The sequence below is a fragment of the Schistocerca americana genome, chromosome 3 (assembly GCF_021461395.2).
Source record: "Schistocerca americana isolate TAMUIC-IGC-003095 chromosome 3, iqSchAmer2.1, whole genome shotgun sequence".
NCBI classification, from domain to species: domain Eukaryota; kingdom Metazoa; phylum Arthropoda; class Insecta; order Orthoptera; family Acrididae; genus Schistocerca; species Schistocerca americana.
In genome coordinates, this window is record NC_060121.1 from 324102965 (window position 1) to 324123847 (window position 20883).

General features: G+C 44.4%; 1 protein-coding gene across 2 annotated transcripts in view; it reads left to right on the plus strand.

Annotated features, from left to right (window-relative positions):
* Window positions 1-248: 248 nt before the first annotated feature.
* Window positions 249-20883, plus strand: part of LOC124605785 — a 214802-nt gene continuing 194167 nt past the window's right edge. Inside the window, exon 1 of one of the 2 annotated variants that reach the window (XM_047137675.1) lies at window positions 249-590. The gene's annotated coding sequence lies outside the window, so the exon portion shown is untranslated. Of the gene's footprint in view, window positions 592-20883 lie in introns of both variants that reach the window. The other variant, XM_047137674.1, reaches the window with a different exon arrangement.

Sequence of the window (20883 nt, forward strand, 5' to 3'; positions counted from 1 at the left end):
GTCAAGTGTAATGAAAATAGGATGTATTCAGCAGTCGTGTGCACGATTAGGTTACTACTTTTTAATTGAGCTTACAAGAATGCATTAAGTGCAGCGAAGGCAGTTGCACCCACGCACGTGGACCATTGTCGAGTTACGATTCTCAACGCGGGCAGCTCACGCGCTGCGTGTCGTGCCCATGCCTTCTGACTGCACGGTGCTGCCATCTTCACGGCACTCGCCGCGGCAGCTCTCTGCAGCTACCGGAGTTTTGCTGACGCTCAGTTCAGCAGCGTGTGCGTTCACGTGTACACTGTGCGCGCTACGTCTGCGAGGAATCCGTTTCCGTCTGCCAGCAGAAAATATCAAGTGTGCGTCGGCGGTTATACGGTGCTGGGAACTCAACGCCAGCAACGTGTGTGGCAGCTTCGGTCGTAACGGGTATTGTGCGTGCCTGGTGATTCGCATGAACGGTAAAAACACCAACTGCCTTTCGCAGCCGAAATCGGAGGTGTTTCGTCTTTGTCTTACAGTCCGGAGCGTGTGAAACATTCCAGTTGTTGCCTGCGAACTTGGACGCAAAGGGCGATATCCCTGTAGGACATTTGTGAGGTAAGCAGACCAGTAAAAAACATCAAGGTGGTTCCCTACACAACCTCTTTCTGCATAATATTAATGTATTTTGCTATAACTGATTCTTCTTAACGTAATATATGTGTATTTTCCATATATAGATATTTCACATTCTTTTGGAACGTTCGTAAAACAGAGGTGTTTCATTGATTCTTAGTGCAAAAAGTTTGACCGGCAGCTGTCTTGAGAGATAGTACATTACCTCGTTACTGACGAGGAGGGCAGGAACCGGCTATATTCTCGTGATAAAAAGAACCACTGAATCTGACAGATTTACTAAAGAGCGAAAACATAGAAATCTTGGACCAGTGTTTTCAAACTACGGTTTCGAAATACGATCCCCTGGTTAGGGGTCAAGCGTGCCATCCCTTTAGCGGCACATTCTTTCTTGAAATATTTACTGTGCCCTGAAAATGAATTCAGTGTCAACTTCGTTAAATTAACTCGTTCTGACAGTTGTTATTGAGCATTGTAGGGCGGTAGTTCTTACACAGGACCCGCACTGGTATTCGGTAGAGCGGTATAAATCGGAATAATACTTCATAAATTTTGCTATATGAAGCCTACTGCTTTGGACTACTTTGTACGACGATCATTGCAATAAGCAGTTTTGTTCGAGAGTAACATTTTACACTATATTTTAATTTTCACGTACGCGACAGAGAAATACTGTAGCAGATATTTTGGCTAGATTGGCCCAAAAACGAAACCGATATAATTATGCATTGCTTCAGATGGTAATATCTTATTCTTTAGGGATTCTTCAAGCAGACAGATGCGATAGGTGACGTTCCAACAGCAAATTTTCCTGTTGTGTACGACGAGCTTTAGGAAGCTGCAGAATGATTTAACGGTAGTCTTAGAATGCAGTTTAGCGGAAGTCTTGATTATGTAATGACCAAATTGTTCAGTAGCCAGATTTGTTCCTCCAGTAACTAGGCAGCATCATCTCTGTTCGCACCACCCCTCCACCAGCACAGTTTGTGTAGTGTCAACGTTGTATGTCAGATAACTTGCTTTCGGCACAATCTTCCACACTGATCCAAGGAAGCCTTCGAAGCCAAGTGTTCGTCAGAAAGCGCAATAACGTAGCCAGTACAACACCGCCACGTTCTACCGGATGAAAGGTCTAGCTAGAACGCGGAACTGGGAATCGCCCATACACCGGCACGAAACTGGGCGAAGATGCGTCATCGTTTGAGGACCCGAGACCGCGCCCAACATCTGACGCGGTGGAACCCCCACCCGGCCTTCTCCAATACCTGTGGCTGACGAGGGCGCTGCACAGTTCCTCCATTGACCTGAAGAAAAGGTTAAGACATTCTTCTATACGGGGTCATCAGAGATGGAGCACCAGGAGTGGGGAACGAAGCGACTATGGCCTTAGTGCTATACCATTCTACAGCAGATGTGTTGAACTTTCCTTGATCGTCGGATTCCCTAGTTTTGAATCGGCAGTTGTTGGAAGACTTGAGGGCGCTGGTGTCTTGTGTCCACCCACCGTCAACGTTATATCAGCAGTATTATATATATAAGGTAGCAATAATTATTTCAGTAAGTAGTGAATATTGTGTTGTCTTGTTTATTTTAAAATATCTACCTGCAAATCTTGATAGAATATTTGTCGGATTACGGAGAGGAGTGAGGAAAGTAATTAGCAGTCCCACCAAATGCTGTTTTTGAGAACTGGTATGGAATTTCTTGCAATAAGTACCATTACTGAAGATGAACAATACTTGTAATAATTCTTTATTTTCAAGTGTTAATTAATGTGAGACGGAAAGAGCCGTGAACTTCGCCCTAACAGCCGCCCCCCCCCCACCCGAATACTAGCGTGTTAATCATAGCAACACGTCGCTCGGTAACGGATAAAATTGAGTCGGTTTTCGTTCCATGCGTACAAAAACTGCCCTGCTCTTCAAATAAATACTGTTACTCGTGAAACACTGTCTTTACTGTACTTCCGCTGGAGTGGCAATGTGATTACTGAAGCCTGAAACTGGAGATAATGACCGCCAGGGGACTGCTTGGAATTGTGTGAAGAGAGGTGAAGAAAGCGCTCAGTCATAGCAGAACGCTGCAACCAATTTTTCACGCCACATACCGAAATGTCCTGTCTTGGCCATTTGCTCACCTGGGCAGGCTACCGTGTGCCTCAGATAAATGGTACTTCCTACACGTAGAAACCGACTTAATTATCTTATTTAAGTACTTTTTCATTCGACCAATTTCTTTAAGCAGAATGCGGAGATAAAAAGTGTTTTCCCATTCAGGCTGTAAGGATACTAAAGGGAAAGGACGTCATTTTGTGTTAAACTCTGACACCTCCCGTTCCTCAAGTTGAGTGATTGCGTGAGCTGTATTTCACGCAAAATAATCAACGACGATATTTTTCATACATCCCAGTCTTTTACTTCTGAAGAATCTCTCTCGCGCTATTCATTACAAACACATGGAAGATGTTAACCTGAAGGATAAACGTATGGAACAAGTTATTATAATTCTTTCGAAACGGATTTCGCCTGTGATCCTAAGGGCTATAAAAATGATAGAACATGTTCAGTGACCGAAAGTAAGTTTTGTAGATGTCATAACATTCAACAGGATTTCGCTCTAGCGAGTGCGAGGGTAGTTATACTAAACAGGCCTGTCGAAAGTGCACACCGAAAGCACACATATGTAACCTCATCAATGTTGTTGACTTGTCTACCCTCAGGTGCCACAAACGTCATAAAGACAACTTTGTGTAACTGAGTAAATGCAGTTTATATATTGCCATACGCGAAAATACAATGGATAAATGGCATCTACATCTACATGACTACTCTGCAATTCACATTTAAGTGCTTGGCAGAGGGTTCGTCGAACCACAATCATACTATCTCTCTACCATTCCACTCCCGGACAGCGCGCGGGAAAAACGAACACCTAAACCTTTCTGTTCGAGCTCTGATTTCTCTTATTTTATTTTGATGATAATTCCTACCTATGTAGGCTGGGCTCAACAAAATATTTTCGCATTCGGAAGAGAAAGTTGGTGACTGAAATTTCGTAAATAGATCTCGCCGCGACGAAAAACGTCTTTGCTTTAATGACTTTCATCCCAACTCGTGTATCATATCTGCCACACTCTCTCCCCTATTACGTGATAATACAAAACGAGCTGCCCTTTTTTGCACCCTTTCGATGTCATCCGTCAATCACACCTGGTAAGGATCCCACACCGCGCAGCAATATTCAAACCGAGGACGAACGAGCGTAGTGTAAGCTGTCTCTTTAGTGGACTTGTTGCATCTTCTAAGTGTCCTGCCAATGAAACGCAACCTTTGGCTCGCCTTCCCCACAATATTATCTATGTCGTCTTTCCAACTGAAGTTGTTCGTAATTTTAACACCCAGGTACTTAGTTGAATTGACAGCCTTGAGAATTGTACTATTTATCGAGTAATCGAATTCTAACGGATTTCTTTTGGAACTCATGTAGATCACCTCACACGTTTCGTTATTTAGCGTCAACTGCCACACCATACAACAATCTTTTCTACATCGCTTTGGAACTGATACTGGTCTTCGGATGACCTTACTAGACGGTAAATTACAGCATCATCTGCGAACAACCTAAGAGAACTGCTCAGATTGTTATCCAGGTCATTTATATAGATCAGGAACAGCAGAGGTTCCAGGACGCTTCCCTGGGGAACACCTGATATCACTTCAGTTTTACTCGATGATTTGCCGTCTATTACTACGAACTGCGACCTTCCTGACAGGAAATCACGAATCCAGTCGCACAACTGAGACGATACCACATAGGCCCGCAGCTTGATTAGAAGTCGCTTGTGAGGAACGGTGCCAAAAGCTTTCCGGAAATCTCGAAATACGGAATCAACTTGAGATCCCCTGTCGATAGCGGCCATTACTTCGTGTGAATAAAGAGCTAGCTGCGTTGCACAAGAACGATGTTTTCTGAAACCATGCTGATTACGTATCAGTAGATCGTTCCCTTCGAGTTGATTCATAATGTTTGAATACAGTATATGCTCCAAAACCCTACTGCAAACCGACGTCAATGATACAGGTCTGTAGTTCGATGGATTACTCCTAATACCCTTCTTAAACACTGGTGCGACCTGCGCAATTTTCCAATCTGTAGGTACAGATCTATCGGTGAGCGAGCGGTTGTATATGATTGCTAAGCAGGGAGCTATTGTATCAGCGTAATCTGAAAGGAACCTAATCGGTATACAATCTGGACCTGAAGACTTGCCCGTATCAAGCGATTTGAGTTGCTTCGCAACCCCTAAGGTATCTACTTCTAAGAAACTCATGCTAGCAGCTGTTCCTGTTTCAAATTCTGGAATATTCCATTCGTCTTCCCTGGTGAAGGGATTTCGGAAAACTGCGTTCAATAACTCCGCTTTAGCGGCACAGTCGTCGGTAACAGTACCATCGGCACTGCGCAGCGAAGGTATTGACTGCGTCTTGCCGCTTGTGTACTTTACATACGACCAGAATTTCTTCTGATTTTCTACCAAATTTCGAGACAATATTTCGTTGTGGAACCCATTAAAGGCCTCTCGCATTGAAGTCCGTGCCATTTCGCGCGTCTGTAAATTTTAGCCAATCTTCGGGATTTCGCGTTCTTCTGAACTTCGCATGCTTTTTCCGTTGCCTCTGCAACAGCGTTCGGACCTGTTTTGTGTACCACGGGGGATCAGTTCCAATTTATGAGGTATGAATCTCTCAATTGCTGTTGCTACTATATCTTTGAATTTGAGCCACATCTCGTCTACATTTGCATAGTCAGTTCGGAAGGAATGGAGATTGTCTCTTAGGAAGGCTTCTAGTGACACTTTATCCGCTTTCCTAAATAAAATTATTTTGCGTTTGTTTCTGGTGGATTTGGAAGAAACGGTATTGAGCCCAGCTACAACGACCTTGTGATCACTAATCCCTGTATCAGTCATGATGCTCTCTATCAGTTATGGATTGTTTGTGGCTAAGAGGTCAAGTGTGTTTTCGCAACCATTTACAATTCGCGTGGGTTCGTGGACTAACTGCTCGAAATAATTTTCGGAGAAAGCATTTAGGACAATCTCGGACGATGTTTTCTGCCTACCACTGATTTTGAACAAGTATTTTTGCCAACATATCGAGGGAAGGTTGAAGTCCCCACCAACTATAACCGTATGAGTGGGGTATTTATTTGTTACGAGACTCAAATTTTCTGTGAACTGTTCAGCAACTATATCATCGGAGTCTGGGGGTCGGTAGAAGGAGCCAATTATTAACTTATTTCGGCTGTTAAGTATAACCTCCACCCATACCAATTCGCACGGAGTATCTACTTCGACTTCACTACAAGATAAACCACTACTGACAGACACAAACACTCCACCACCAATTCTGCCTAACCTATCTTTCCTGAACACCGTCTGAGACTTCGTAAAAATTTCTGCAGAACCTATTTCAGGCTTTAGCCAGCTTTCTGTACCTATAACGATTTCAGCTTCTGTGCTTTCTATCAGCGCTTGAAGCTCAGGGACTTTCCCAGCACAACTAAAACAATTTACAGCTACAATTCCGACTGTTCCTTGATCCGAGCACGTCCTGTATTTGCCATGAACCCTTTGAGATTCCAGCCCACCCCGTACTTTCCCGAGGCCTTCTAACCTAAAAAAAACCGCCCAGTCCACGCCACACAGCCTCCGCTACCCGTGTAGCCGCCAACTGAGTGTAGTGAACTCCTGACCTATTCAGCGGAACCCGAAACCCCACCACCCTATGGCTCAAGTCAAGGAATCTGCAGCCAACACGGTCGCAAAACCGTCTGAGCCTCTGATTCAGACCCTCCACCCGGCTCTGCACCAAAGGTCCGCAGTCGGGTCTGTCAACAATGCTGCAGATGGTGAGCTCTGCCCTCATCTCGGAAGCAAGGCCGGCAGCCTTTACCAAATCAGATAGCCGCTGGAATCCAGAGAGAATTTCCTCAGATCCAAAGCGACACACGTCATTAGTGCCGACATGTGCCACCACCTGCAGCTGGGTGCACCCCGTGCCCTTCATGGCATCCGGAAGGACCCTTTCCACATCAGGAATGACTCCACCCGGAATGCACACGGAGTGCACACTGGATTTCTTCACCTCCTTAGCCGCCGTATCCCTAAGGGGCCCCACTACGCGCCTAACATTGGAGCTTCCAACTACCAATAAGCCTACCCTCTGTGATTGCCCGGACCTTGAAGGCTGAGAATCATCCTCTGAAACAGGGCAGGCAGCTGCATCTGGCTCAGACAGAGACAGTGCCTGAAACCTGTTTGTCAGATGCACCGGGGAGGCTTTCTGATCAGCCTCCGGGGACGTCTTTCGCTGCCTGCCACGCCTTGGAACGACCTCCCAATCGACCACAGGCGAGGGCTCAGCCCCACTGCGGGCAGCAACCGGGGCAACCACAGCGGCAGACCGATCTGGGGACAGACGGGACAAGGTTGACATCCCCGTGATACCCAAGTCCGGCCCCCCACAGTGGTGCCCATTGGCAACAGCCTCAAGCTGCGCGACCGAAGTCAGCGCCGCTTGCAGCTGTGAGCGAAGGGATGCCAACTCAGCCCTCATCCGAACACAGCAATCACAGTCCCTGTCCATTCTAATCGATGTTGAACAACAGTTACTGAAACACGAGTCCGTGCCTAGATAACGTAAGGGAAACACGCAGAATGTATTAACTAACCTGTACAAATGCCTAACGACTGCGCTACAATCTGCCTGAATTTACAATTACAGTAACTAAAACTCGAAATTACACCTCCTATAGGAAACTCACACGCAATTTAAGTAAGAATCTACGAAGTAAACACTAAAGCGCGATGCTACAACTCTCAAATACCATAATACGCCCGAAATTTATGAATTAAACAATGCAAGTATCCAAAAACAGGCAAAGAAATTAAGAATTAAACTATGTAACAAATAAGTAAGCTAGGAGTATACGACTTGCTGCTGGAGCTGCTTATCCAAAGGCAGCAGGGAGCACACTGGCTATGACCAACCGACACTGGCCGTTCAAAACAAAAACAGAAGACAGACGACTACGCGAATTTACACTATTCAGGTACTAAAGCGCGATGCTACAACTCTCAAGTACTATAATACGCCAGAAATTTGTTAATTGAACAATGCAAGTACCCAAAAAACACGCAAAGAATTTACTTAGTTGCTCATTACTTAAACTGAAAATTATCGACACAGGATTAGCATGGGAAATCAAAAGGCTTCTGAAATGCCAAGACATCATCAAAAGTATGGCACATTAAATTAAATACTGTATGGCATTGTTGGCTGGGATACCCCTCGGTGTGTTTTCAGTCACCTGGCGGAAAAAAGTTTCCTCCACACTCACATTTGCCTCTGTCCTTGCAAATATATGAGAGTTGTGCCGTGTGTGTATTTATGGTGAGTGTACTGGACGGATATATAGTGTTAGGTTCGTATTGTACAAGGGGCAGTCAAATTAAAACCGAACACCTGCCACAATAGTTCCAATCAAAAGGAATCACCAGACGCGTTAAGACATTTATCCCAGTGGGAGACGTGGGACGGCCGCTGACGGATTCTCAGCCGCGCCTTCCTCATCCGCCTGAAACCGCCGTCCACGCATATCTTTCCTCAGGTCACCAAAGATGCAAAAATCCGGGCTGTAAGGAGAGCTTTGCAGTGTTTCCCAACCAAATCGCTGCAGCATAGCCTTCACCCGATTCGAATTGTGGGGCGCGAGTTTCGTGCAACTTAGCAGAACTTGTGTGAACAGCTTTGGACCTCTTCGGCGGGGGAGATGTGAGGTGTCTCCACTGTTGGCTTTGTCGTTTGCTCTCGGGCTCGAAACGGTGGCACCACGTATAGTCATGATGACCTTCTTCGACTGCAGGGGTCCTCTGCTCGTCGAGTTCTTCGAGCTTAGAACCACAATCAATGTGCAGCACTATGAAGACACTTTGCAGAAACTGCGACGTGACATAAAGTCAAAACGCCCAGGAATGCTGTCAGGCGGAATCACCCTATTGGCTGATAACGTCCGTCCCCACACTGCCAATCGCACGAACGCTCTGCCTCAGTGATTTGGTTGGGAAACACTGCAGCATCCTCCGTACAGCTCAGATAATTCCCTGTGCGATTTTCACTTCGTTGACAACCTGATGAAAGACATGCGTGGAGACGACGGTCTCAGTCGGACGAGGAAGTATAAGAGTGGGTGCGGTTGTGGATTGCTCAGCGGCCGACCACGTTCTACGAATCAATCGTCTCGTCTCCCTTGATATAAATGTCTCAACGCGTGCGGTGATTACTTTTTGCATGGTCCCGTTGTGTCGGATGTTCGGTTGTCACTTGACTGCCTCTCATATGATGCTGATGATAAACGTGATCATGGCGATGTGAGAAGGGAGACGGTAAAATCCGGTGCCAGCAAGCACATAGCCTGATCCTCTTGAACAGCACCAGCGGGACCACAGACCTTGCCGAGCGAGGTGGCGCAGTGGTTAGCACACTGGACTCGCATTCGGGAGGACGACGGTTCAACAATCCCGCGTCCGGCCATCCTGATTTAGGTTTTTCGTGATTTCCCTAAATCGCTTCAGGCAAATGCTGGGATGGTTCCTTTGAAAGGGCACGGCCGATTTCCTTTCCCACCCTTCCCTAATCCGATGAGACCGATGACCTCGCTGTTTGGTCTCCCCCCTCCCCCCCCCCCCCCCATATCAACCCCAACCACAGACCTTAACGTCCCAATCCAACCGACGGATCACCAACATCAGTGTTACATGCCCTCAGTTTATGAGACACTGCGGAGATGGTTCAAATGGCTCTGAGCACTATGGGACTTAACTTCTGAGGTCATCAGTCCCCTAGAACTTAGAACCACTTAAACCTAACTAACCTAACGACAGCACACACATACATGCCTGAGGCAGGATTCGAACCTATGACCTAGAACCGCTCGGCCACTACGGCCGGCACTGCGGAGATGTTTGGAATTTAATCCAGGACATTGCCGCAAAGACAGGTGATCGGAAAATGAGCGCCACCATTATCTCCTCCCCTTGTTACCAATACTGGCAGTGAAAATTTCATGCATCGCCAGTATGTAAACCGGCCTACCGCCATGTCAAGCGCCACTGCAAAGGCGTGCGTCAGCGATATCAACTCACGTCAGAGGCGGGTAAAAAGTGTGTTGAATACTTTAAATACGTAGACGCTCGAAGATATACACAAATTATCCTGCGTTAATCTACACTCAAAATGTCAGCAAAAATCCTGCTGTGACGTAATCCCAGTTCGTGTAAGAGTGATGAATGTAAGACCACGTCAATTACGGTTCTGACAGAGGCTTCTACAAGTAACTGTTCTCCCACGCTACACCAGTAAATATCTATACATATTATAAATTACAACTCCCCACCATGTTTTTATGCCCGTAAGTGAAGGCTAATCTCAAAAACAACTGTAGTGATTGTGATACGGTTTTCACTAATAGACTGGTTCGCGACGAAGGTTTGTGTACTCGGCTCGACTCGGAAGTAGGCAGGTTCGAATCCAGGTGGAAGACTGTGTCTGCTCACGCATTCTACTCTGCATAGGCCAGTCCGTTTCAAGAATGCTATTGTCCACAAAGCACTGCTTCACAGATCCCGTTTTATGACAGCATGCAGATTGTTATTTCGAAAAACTAGACATTATATTGGACTCTGCAACTTAAAACAAAAGAAAAAAATGTGACGCTCTGCCACGCCCAGAAAACTTTTATGTCGGCTTCGCTCCAAACCCAAACTTTCTAACTCATTCCATAGCTACAGCACTGTCACGGATACGCCCGAAGGCTATTATCTAGTCGTATATTCAGGCGTCCTGGGAGGTATTAGGTATATATGGTTCAAATGGCTCTGAGCACTATGGGACTTAACATCTGAGGTCATCAGTCCCCTAGAACGTAGAACTACTTAAACCTAACTAACCTAAGGACATCACACACATCCATGCCAGAGACGGGATTCGAACCTGCGACCGAAGCAGTCGCGCGGTTCCGGACGGAAGCGCCTAGAACCGCTCAGGTACCGCGGCCGGCCTATTAGGTATAGATCTACTATCAAAGAATTTAAAGTAATAATGTAATAAAAGGGAGTCAATTACAGTGTACATTTTGTATCCATGGGAATATAACAATTCTTTATACCGGACATTTCCCTTGTACTATGTTCGTATATCTATTGCAGTACTTTTAGGTGTAAAAAGAAGTTAAACATTAGAATTGAAACAATTGCCACAGGATATAAATTTTTCCTAAAATCAGATCTTCTTGTCTCTTACGAGGGAACTTCAAAAAGTAAGTTGTACGTTAAGATGACAGGCCGACTAATTTTTGTTGACTGTTGCACTAGACTTCAATGTGGCGATAGTGATGACGCCGGCCGGTGTGGCCGTGCGGTTCTAGGCGCTTCAGTCTGGAATCGCGTGACCGCAACGGTCGCAAGTTCGAATCCCACCTCGGGCACTGATGTGTGTGATGTCCTTAGGTTAGTTAGGTTTAAGTAGTTCTAAGTTCTAGGGGACTGATGACCACAGACGTTAAGTCCCATAGTGCTCAGAGCCATTTGAACCATAGTGATGACAGTGATTTTCAACACAGTCACAATGTCTGTAAATAAGTCTCGGAACTTCTGTCAATCGCTCAGTCCCTCGGTGATAACAATTCGTTCCTTAGTCACGGAGCCATTCGAGAGCCACTGTGTGATCGTCCCCGTCGTTGGACAATCTCGCCCCCCCCCCCTCCCCTTCCAACTTGCCGACAATATGTAAACAGCATGATGTATTATCTGGACTGTATGGCGGATCAGCATCACCGAGGTACGAGGTCATGTTCAAAAAATTCCGGAACTTCGTCCACAAAATTTTTCTACGCTTATCCTTTACTTATTGTGCATGGTCACCTTCGAAATAATCTTCTCCACAATATATACACCGCTCCCAACGCCATTTCCACTTCTAGAAGCAGTCTTGTTACGCCTCTTGCTGAAGCACGCGAGGCGTCCTCTGCGAATTTTCTTTTATTTCGTCTATCGTTGCAAATCTTCGTCCTTGCAGTGGGGTTTTAAACTTTGGAAATAAAAAAAAGTTCGCAGAAGCCAGGTCTGGAGACTGCGAAGGATGAGGCAGCACAGTTTTTGTGCAATAGTCACGCACCAACAGGAATGAATGTGCAGGTGCGTTATCGTGATGCAAGAGCCGTGGATTGTCTCGCTACATTTCAGACCGTTTCCTTCCGGCAGGCATCGCAGCACGTCCCAATAGTACCATCGGTTAACAGTTTCCCCATTGGATCAAATTCATGATGAACTGATCCTACAAAGTCAAAGAAAACTATCAGCATGGCTTTGACATTTGACCTGACCTGACGATCTCTTTTTTTATCTTGGAGAACCTTTCCCGACCCGTTTGAAGATTGAGCCTTGGTCTTAAGTTCATAATCGTAGACCCACGTCTCATTAACAGTTATGATTCTCTTAAGGAACATCTCGTTCTCATTTGCGAGGTCTCAAAGCTCTTCACAGACTGCGAGGCGAAGGTCTAGGGCGCCTTGTCACGGTCCGCGCGGCTGACCCCGTCGGAGGTTCGAGTCCTCCCTCGAGCATGAGTGTGGTGTTGTCCTTAGCGTAAGATAGTTTAAGTTAGATTAAGGGACCGATGACCTCAGCAGTTTGGTCCCATAAGATCTTACGACAAGTTTCCAATTTACGAAGGACTTTCTGTCTTCACTAATGAGCCGTGGGACGAACTTGGCGGCAACACGATGCATTGCAAGACGCTGAATAAGGATTTTATGACATGAACCAACTGAAATATTACGTTCTCCTGCAATCTCTTAGACAGTCAGCCTTCGATTGGCAAGCATAATTTCGTTGACGTTCCTGACACGAGCATAGTCGGTAGACGTGGAGGAGTGTCCTCCAGGGTCATCGTTAACGTCCGTCCGCCAATTTTTAAACCGGTAACACCGAGTGCAGCTGAAGCACTCATCACCGTAGACTCCCTGCATCATTTGGTGTGTCTCTGTAAAGGTTTTCTTGAGTTTCAAGCAAAATTTAATGCAGATGCGTTGCTCCTGTAACTCTGCCATCCCGAAATTCGCAAACAGTGCGACACAGCGTTCGACTCGATACAGCATTGAACAATAACTAACGGACATAAAACAGTGGAACTTCCGGCAGTTATACATTAAACACAGGAGTGTGCAGGGATGCCAACCGCATTTCGCTCCAGCACACCACTGGCGCGAAATTACGTGTTCCGGAATTTTTTGAACAGACCTCGTTTATGCACTATTCGTCGAATTGTTGGCATCAGTTCACTACTGGTGAATGCGACATTGTACAATGTTTGGTCTATATACCGCCAGAATTTCACGGCCAGTCTGTGTGCAATTTAGACATTTTCCCCACAAGAATCGTATAGCCCCGCGTACTTTAGCGTTGAGATTTAGAAATGTGTGGCAATAGTTAACGTACGGAATTCGCATTCGAAACGACGACGGTTCAAATCCCAGTCCGGCCATCCAGATTTAGGTTTCCTGTGATTACCCTAAATCCCTTAATGCAAATGCTACGATGGTTTCTTTGAAAGGGCACGGCCAATTTCCTTCACAATCCTTCCCTAACTCAATCTTATCTGTCTGTAATGACCTCGTAGTCGAGGAGACGTTAAATTCCAATCATTCTCCAGCATTGGACGCCACTTCATTAGCACATTGTGATGTACCTGTTGTTCGTACCGCGACAGATCTGTGTTAGCGGGACAAATGGTTCAAATGGCTCTGAGCACTATGGGACTTAACATGCATGGTCATCAGTCCCCTAGAACTTAGAACTACTTAAACCTAACTAACCTAAGGACATCACACAACACCCAGTCATCACGAGGCAGGGAAAATCCCTGACCCCGCCGGGAATCGAACCCGGGAACCCGGGCGTGGGAAGCGAGAACGCTACCGCACGACCACGAGGTTAACAGGACACACAGAACATTTACTCTCTTCTGACGATGCATAATAGTCTTCGCTCGGGCTGGACGACATGTGTAACTTTCTTTCTGAAGTCCTTACGTATATAAATTTGTTCTATGTGAAAGTGACTTGACCACGTTGTTGCGGTTTTCAGTCCGAAGACTGGTTTGACGCAGCTCCTCGTGCTACTCTGTCATCTGCAAGCCTCTTCATCGCCGAATGACTACTGCAAGCTACATCCTTCTGAATCTGCTTACTTTATTCATGTCTTGGTCTCCCTCTACGATTTTTACCTACCACACTTTCCTCAAGTACTACATTCGTGATCCTTTGAGGTCTCAGAATGAGTCCTATGAACCAATCCATTCTTCTAGTCAGTTGCGCCTCATTTCTTTTCTCTCCAGTTCTATTCAGTACCTCCCCATCATTTACCCACCTAATATTTAGCATACTTCAGCTGCATCAGGTTTTAAAAGCTTGTATTCTTGTCTAAACTGTTTCTTGTCCATGTTTCACTTTCGTATACAGCTACACTCCATATAAATACTTTGAGAAAAGACTTCCTAACATTTAAATCAATATTCGATGTTAACAAATTTCTTCTTCAGAAACGATTTTCTTGCCATTGCTGATCTACATTTTATATCTTCTCCACTTTGTAAGTTATTTTTCTGCCCAAATAGCAAAACTGATGTGTTACTCTCAGTGTTTCGTCTCCTGATCTAATTCCCACGGCATAACCTGATTTAATTCGACTACATTCCATTATTCTTGTCTTGATTTTGTTGATGTTCATCTTGTATTCTCCTTTCAAGACACCGTCCTTTCCATTCAGCTGCTCTTCCAATTCCTTTGCCGTCTCTGACAGAATTACAATTTCATCGGCGAACCTCAAAGTTTTTATTTCTTCTCTCTGAACTTTAATTCCTTCTCCAAGTTTTTCTTTGGTTTCTTTTATCGCTTGCTCAGTGTACTGATTGAATAACATCGGGGATGAACTACAAAGCTGATCCACTCCCTTCTCAAGCACTCTTTCCCTTTCATGTCCCCGGACTCTTATGCCTGCCGTCTGGTTTCTGTACAAGTTGTAAATAGCCTTCTGGTCTCTGTATTTTACACCTGCTAGTCGGAGGAAGGCAATGGCAAACCACCTCCGCTAGGACCTTGCCTATTCAGCGGTGCGGGTTTCCCGCATCGTCCCCTACACTCCTCGAAGTATGGGACTTCATCATCATCATCACCTTAATATCATATTTCTGTTAATTAAACTGTATACATAATATAGTTAGACTTGAAATGGAAAAAATACAATTTCTTCATTTTTATTAAAAAATACACCAGAAAACTTCATCTCTTTTGCACTCTCATATGAAGTCTCGATACAGTCTACATTTGGAGTTTATCTACTTTGTTCTTTTACTAGTTTTTCTCAACTTTCTTATTGCGTCAGGTGATTTTGTTACTGTTTCAATGCGGAATCTTCGTCTTAATTTTCAGCTTTTACCCTCCACTTACCGTCACTCGCAGATAATTGTGGACTGGCGTTCCGTATTGGGCTCCTAGATAAAATGTGAGACTACAATGTTGCAAGGACAAACAGTTGAAAAAGGCCTTTACATTAGTTCTCTTGCATTTGTCGAGGAAAAATGTAAAATCTCCGACAAGAGAAAGGCATTGTTCGTTGTTGTTGTTGTTGTTGTGGTCTTCAGTCCTGAGACTGGTTTGATGCAGCTCTCCATGCTACTCTATCCTGTGCAAGCTTTTTCATCTCCCAGTACCTACTGCAACCTACATCCTTCTGAATCTGCTTAGTGTATTCATCTCTTGGTCTCCCTCTACGATTTTTACCCTCCACGCTGCCCTCCAATACTAAATTGGTGATCCCTTGATGCCTCAGAACATGTCCTACCAACCGATCTCTTCTTCTGGTCAAGTTGTGCCACAAACTTCTCTTCTCCCCAATCCTATTCAATACTTCCTCATTAGTTATGTGATCTACCCATCTAATCTTCAGCATTCTTCTGTAGCACCACATTTCGAAAGCTTCTATTCTCTTCTTGTCCAAACTATTTATCGTCCATGTTTCACTTCCATACATGGCTACACTCCATACGAATACTTTCGGAAATGACTTCCTGACACTTAAATCAATACTGGATGTTAGCTAATTTCTCTTCTTCAGAAACGCTTTCCTTGCCATTGCCAGCCTACATTTTATATCCTCTCTACTTCGACCATCATCAGTTATTTTGCTCCCCAAATAGCAAAACTCCTTTACTACTTTAAGTGCCTCATTTCCTAATCTAATTCCCTCAGCATCACCTGACTTAATTAGACTACATTCCATTATCCTTGTTTTGCTTTTGTTGATGTTCATCTTATATCCTCCTTTCAAGACACTGTCCATTCCATTCAACTGCTCTTCCAAGTCCTTTGCTGTCTCCGACAGAATTACAATGTCATCGGCGAACCTCAAAGTTTTTATTTCTTCTCCATGAATTTTAATACCTACTCCTAATTTTTCTTTTGTTTCCTTTACTGCTTGCTCAATATACAGATTGAACAACATCGGGGAGAGGCTACAACCCTGTCTTACTCCCTTCCCAACCACTGCTTCCCTTTCATGTCCCTCGACTCTTATAACTGCCATCTGGTTTCTGTACAAATTGTAAATAGCCTTTCGCTCCCTGTATTTTACCCCTGCCACCTTCAGAATTTGAAAGAGAGTATTCCAGTCAACATTGTCAAAAGCTTTCTCTAAGTCTACAAATGCTAGAAACGTAGGTTTGCCTTTCCTTAATCTTTTTTCTAAGATAAGTCGTAAGGTCAGTATTGCCTCACGTGTTCCAGTGTTTCTACGGAATCCAAACTGATCTTCCCCAAGGTTGGCTTCTACTAGTTTTTCCATTCGTCTGTAAAGAATTCGTGTTAGTATTTTGCAGCTGTGACTTATTAAGCTGATAGTTCGGTAATTTTCACATCTGTCAACACCTGCTTTCTTTGGGATTGGAATTATTATATTCTTCTTGAAGTCTGAGGGTATTTCGCCTGTTTCATACATCTTGCTCACCAGATGGTAGAGTTTTGTCAGGACTGGCTCTCCCACGACCGTCAGTAGTTCCAATGGAATATTGTCTACTCCGGGGGCCTTGTTTCGACTCAGGTCTTTCAGTGCTCTGTCAAACTCTTCACGCAGTATCATATCTCCCATTTCATCTTCATCTACATCCTCTTCCATTTCCATAATATTGTCCTCAAGTACATCGCCCCTGTATAGACCCTCTATATACTCCTTCCACCTTTCTGCTTTCCCTTCTTTGCTTAGAACTGGGTTTCCTTCTGAGCTCTTGATATTCATACAAGTCGTTCTCTTATCTCCAAAGGTCTCTTTAATTTTCCTGTAGGCGGTATCTATCTTACCCCTAGTGAGATAGGTCTCTACATCCTTACATTTGTCCTCTAGCCATCCCTGCTTAGCCATTTTGCACTTCCTGTCGATCTCATTTTTGAGACGTTTGTATTCCTTTTTGCCTGTTTCACTTACTGCATTTTTATATTTTCTCCTTTCATCAACTAAATTCAATATTTCTTCTGTTACCCAAGGATTTCTACTAGCCCTCGTATTTTTACCTACTTGATCCTCTGCTGCCTTCACTACTTCATCCCTCAAAGCTACCCATTCTTCTTCTACTGTATTTATTTCCCCCATTCCTGTCAATTGCTCCCTTATGCTCTCCCTGAATCTCTGTACAACCTCTGGTTCTTTTAGTTTATCCAGGTCCCATCTCCTTAAATTCCCACCTTTTTGCAGTTTCTTCAGTTTTAATCTACAGGTCATAACCAATAGATTGTGGTCAGAGTCCACATCTGCCCCTGGAAATGTCTTACAATTTAAAACCTGGTTCCTAAATCTCTGTCTTACCATTATATAATCTATCTGATACCTTTTAGTATCTCCAGGGTTCTTCCATGTATACAACCTTCTTTCATGATTCTTAAACCAAGTGTTAGTTATGATTATGTTGTGCTCTGTGCAAAATTCTACAAGGCGGCTTCCTCTTTCATTTCTGTCCCCCAATCCATATTCACCTACTATGTTTCCTTCTCTCCCTTTTCCTACACTCGAATTCCAGTCACCCATGACTATTAAATTTTCGTCTCCCTTCACAATCTGAATAATTTCTTTTATTGCATCATACATTTCTTCAATTTCTTCGTCATCTGCAGAGCTAGTTGGCATATAAACTTGTACTACTGTAGTAGGTGTGGGCTTCGTATCTATCTTGGCCACAATAATGCGTTCACTATGCTGTTTGTAGTAGCTTACCCGCATTCCTATTTTCCTATTCATTATTAAACCTACTCCTGCATTACCCCTATTTGATTTTGTGTTTATAACCCTGTAGTCACCTGACCAGAAGTCTTGTTCCTCCTGCCACCGAACTTCACTAATTCCCACTATATCTAACTTCAACCTATCCATTTCCCTTTTTAAATTTTCTAACCTACCTGCCCGATTAAGGGATCTGACATTCCACGCTCCGATCCGTAGAACGCCAGTTTTCTTTCTCCTGATAACGACATCCTCTTGAGTAGTCCCCGCCCGGAGATCCGAATGGGGGACTATTTTACCTCCGGAATATTTTACCCAAGAGGACGCCATCATCATTTAATCATACAGTAAAGCTGCATGCCCTCGGGAAAAATTACGGCTGTAGTTTCCCCTTGCTTTCAGCCGTTCGCAGTACCAGCATAGCAAGGCCGTTTTGGTTATTGTTACAAGGCCAGATCAGTCAATCATCCAGACTGTTGCCCTTGCAACTACTGAAAAGGCTGCTGCCCCTCTTCAGGAACCACACGTTTGTCTGGCCTCTCAACAGATACCCCTCCGTTGTGGTTGCACCTACGGTACGGCTATCTGTATCGCTGAGGCACGCAAGCCTCCCCACCAACGGCAAGGTCCATGGTTCATGGGGGGGGCATTGTTCGTAGTCAGCAAAAAATTCCAGTCTGGCGGGAAAACTTGGTCGACGTTAGGGGCGGTTCTCGTGGTGATGGAGTCTTTAGCTCCCCCAGTTCCTAATGGTAAACGTTCTCTTGCGTAGATACATGTGCGCCACATTAGCTTCAAGGCTACACACTTCGCATGAAGTTGGGGGTGCGTCAGTTTGATTTTATATTTCCGTGTGCCATCCAGCTGAATGGAAAGGGAAGACAAAAGCCTGTTGTCAGTACAACAATTTTGCCAGCCCAATATTCCGTCATGACCCGGACCCGCAGTATTTGAGGGTGTTAATTACCTAGGCTACGCAGACAGACATTAACTTAATGCCTGTAAATAACTATACAAGGCTGACGTAATTATTATGTAACAATCCAGGTCTCTTCTCAGTTGTATCCTTGTCGCAAGAGGATGTCCTCACCGCAGATCACTAATAAATATAGTTCGTTTCCACATTTATAAATCTCTCCAGATCTGTTTCATTGAACATTATCTTGTATTGTTAACTATCAACCCCTGTTTTAAAACAAAACAAACGGGAAAATTTTTCGTATATCCTGACCATGTCTCGTCGACTAGTATGGTCCCTTGGTGTGTGTGTGTATTTTCAAACAAGCGTGAAATGCTATGTTAAGGCTAATGCTGTGATCCAGTCTTTGCCGCAATAAGCTTTTCTGCGCTCCCGTAGCTGCCCAACTCCGGTTTACTTTGCGAAGTGACGTCTTTTATGTTTCGCCTTAATTTCTTTTCCTCTTTGGCTTCAAGGCGGAAATCAGGTGAGTATGAAATACCTGTAGCGTCACATCTCAAGGCTCCGAACGGGACTAGAGAGGAGTAAATATGAATGTATCAAGGTGAAAGAGCATCTAAAGGAAATGTTCTGGCAAAAACGCCGTCAGTCATTTCCTATTTTTCTCGCGCTAATGAAACAGCTGCGCACAACGCGCTGTGGGTTTAAAACTTGATACTCATGGCAAAAAGATACTAGCCTCAGACCTGTTGGTAAAGGTCAGCTTGACATTTATGCAGAGTGTTTGCAAGTGCGGGTCACATTCCTGGCAATGAACCTAAGTTAACGGTAATAGCAATGTAAATCATTTAATTACCCAAGAAGGAAGTAAAATTCCTGGTACTTAAGCAAAAAGAAATCTATGACCTGCTGTCTGTATGAAGTGTTACGTGAACTAAACCTTTCTTTGACGCATGTGGTGTTTCAGGGAGAATAGCGAATATTTTAGAAGATGGTAGTGTAGACTAATTCGAATAAGCATTCCACACAACGTATGTTCAATTTAAGTGTTTACAGAGCTACATTTGTTACAATGTAACCCAAACTCCTACACACACAAGATTTTAAGCAAAGGCAAATCATTAAGTTGAAAGTTTATTTTTATAGATTCCACCTCCGATTCCAAAGCAGTTTCGCATTCTCTCGACAATATCACTTGTAGCTCTGCTGAGGTCTTTTTGAGTTTGGTTAGGTCCGTTCTCTTACCGCACCATCTTACAGGGCCTCGTTATCTAGACTTCCTTGAAGAAGAGCTTCGAGCGTACTTGTAACGGGTTCCTTTGACTACAAGGATTGGTGTTTTCTTCCAGCATGGCAGGGCCCCGGAACATTCTAGTTGTCAGGTGACACGTTATCCACACATAATATTCCTCGAAAGATGGATCAGCAGATGGTCGCGTTTCTTGGCCACCAAGGTCCCACAACCGTACCACCTCAGATTTTTGCCTGTTGGGGTGGTTGAAAGGTGAAATCTACAAAGAAAAAGTAAACACAAGAGAGGAACTGATCATTCGGATTATTGTGTTGCCCTCATAAAGTAGCCCGAAGGTGATCTCAGAAGAGCTATCCTTTACAACAAGACACTCTTTACCGCTCTGAGAGAACTGACGCAGGACACACAATAGGAAAACACACACACACACAAACCACTCCCTCATAACACAAAGAGACATAAATAAGGAACAGAAGTGCTCAGAACTCCCGCTACAATTTTCATAACCTCCTGGCAATATTCGATACATTTCTCGGAACACACGAGAACAGCAAGATGGCGTAATGTTTTGGATTACGAACAATGTTCGGAAGTTATGTTGCTCTGTGTCTAAAAGTAGCTGCAATGTTGTGAACGATTCCGAAAGCATCAAACCGATTTTGTGCACGGATTTGTAACGGCGGTTAAGTCAAATTCGTCAGCTCGTTAATGAAAACTGGC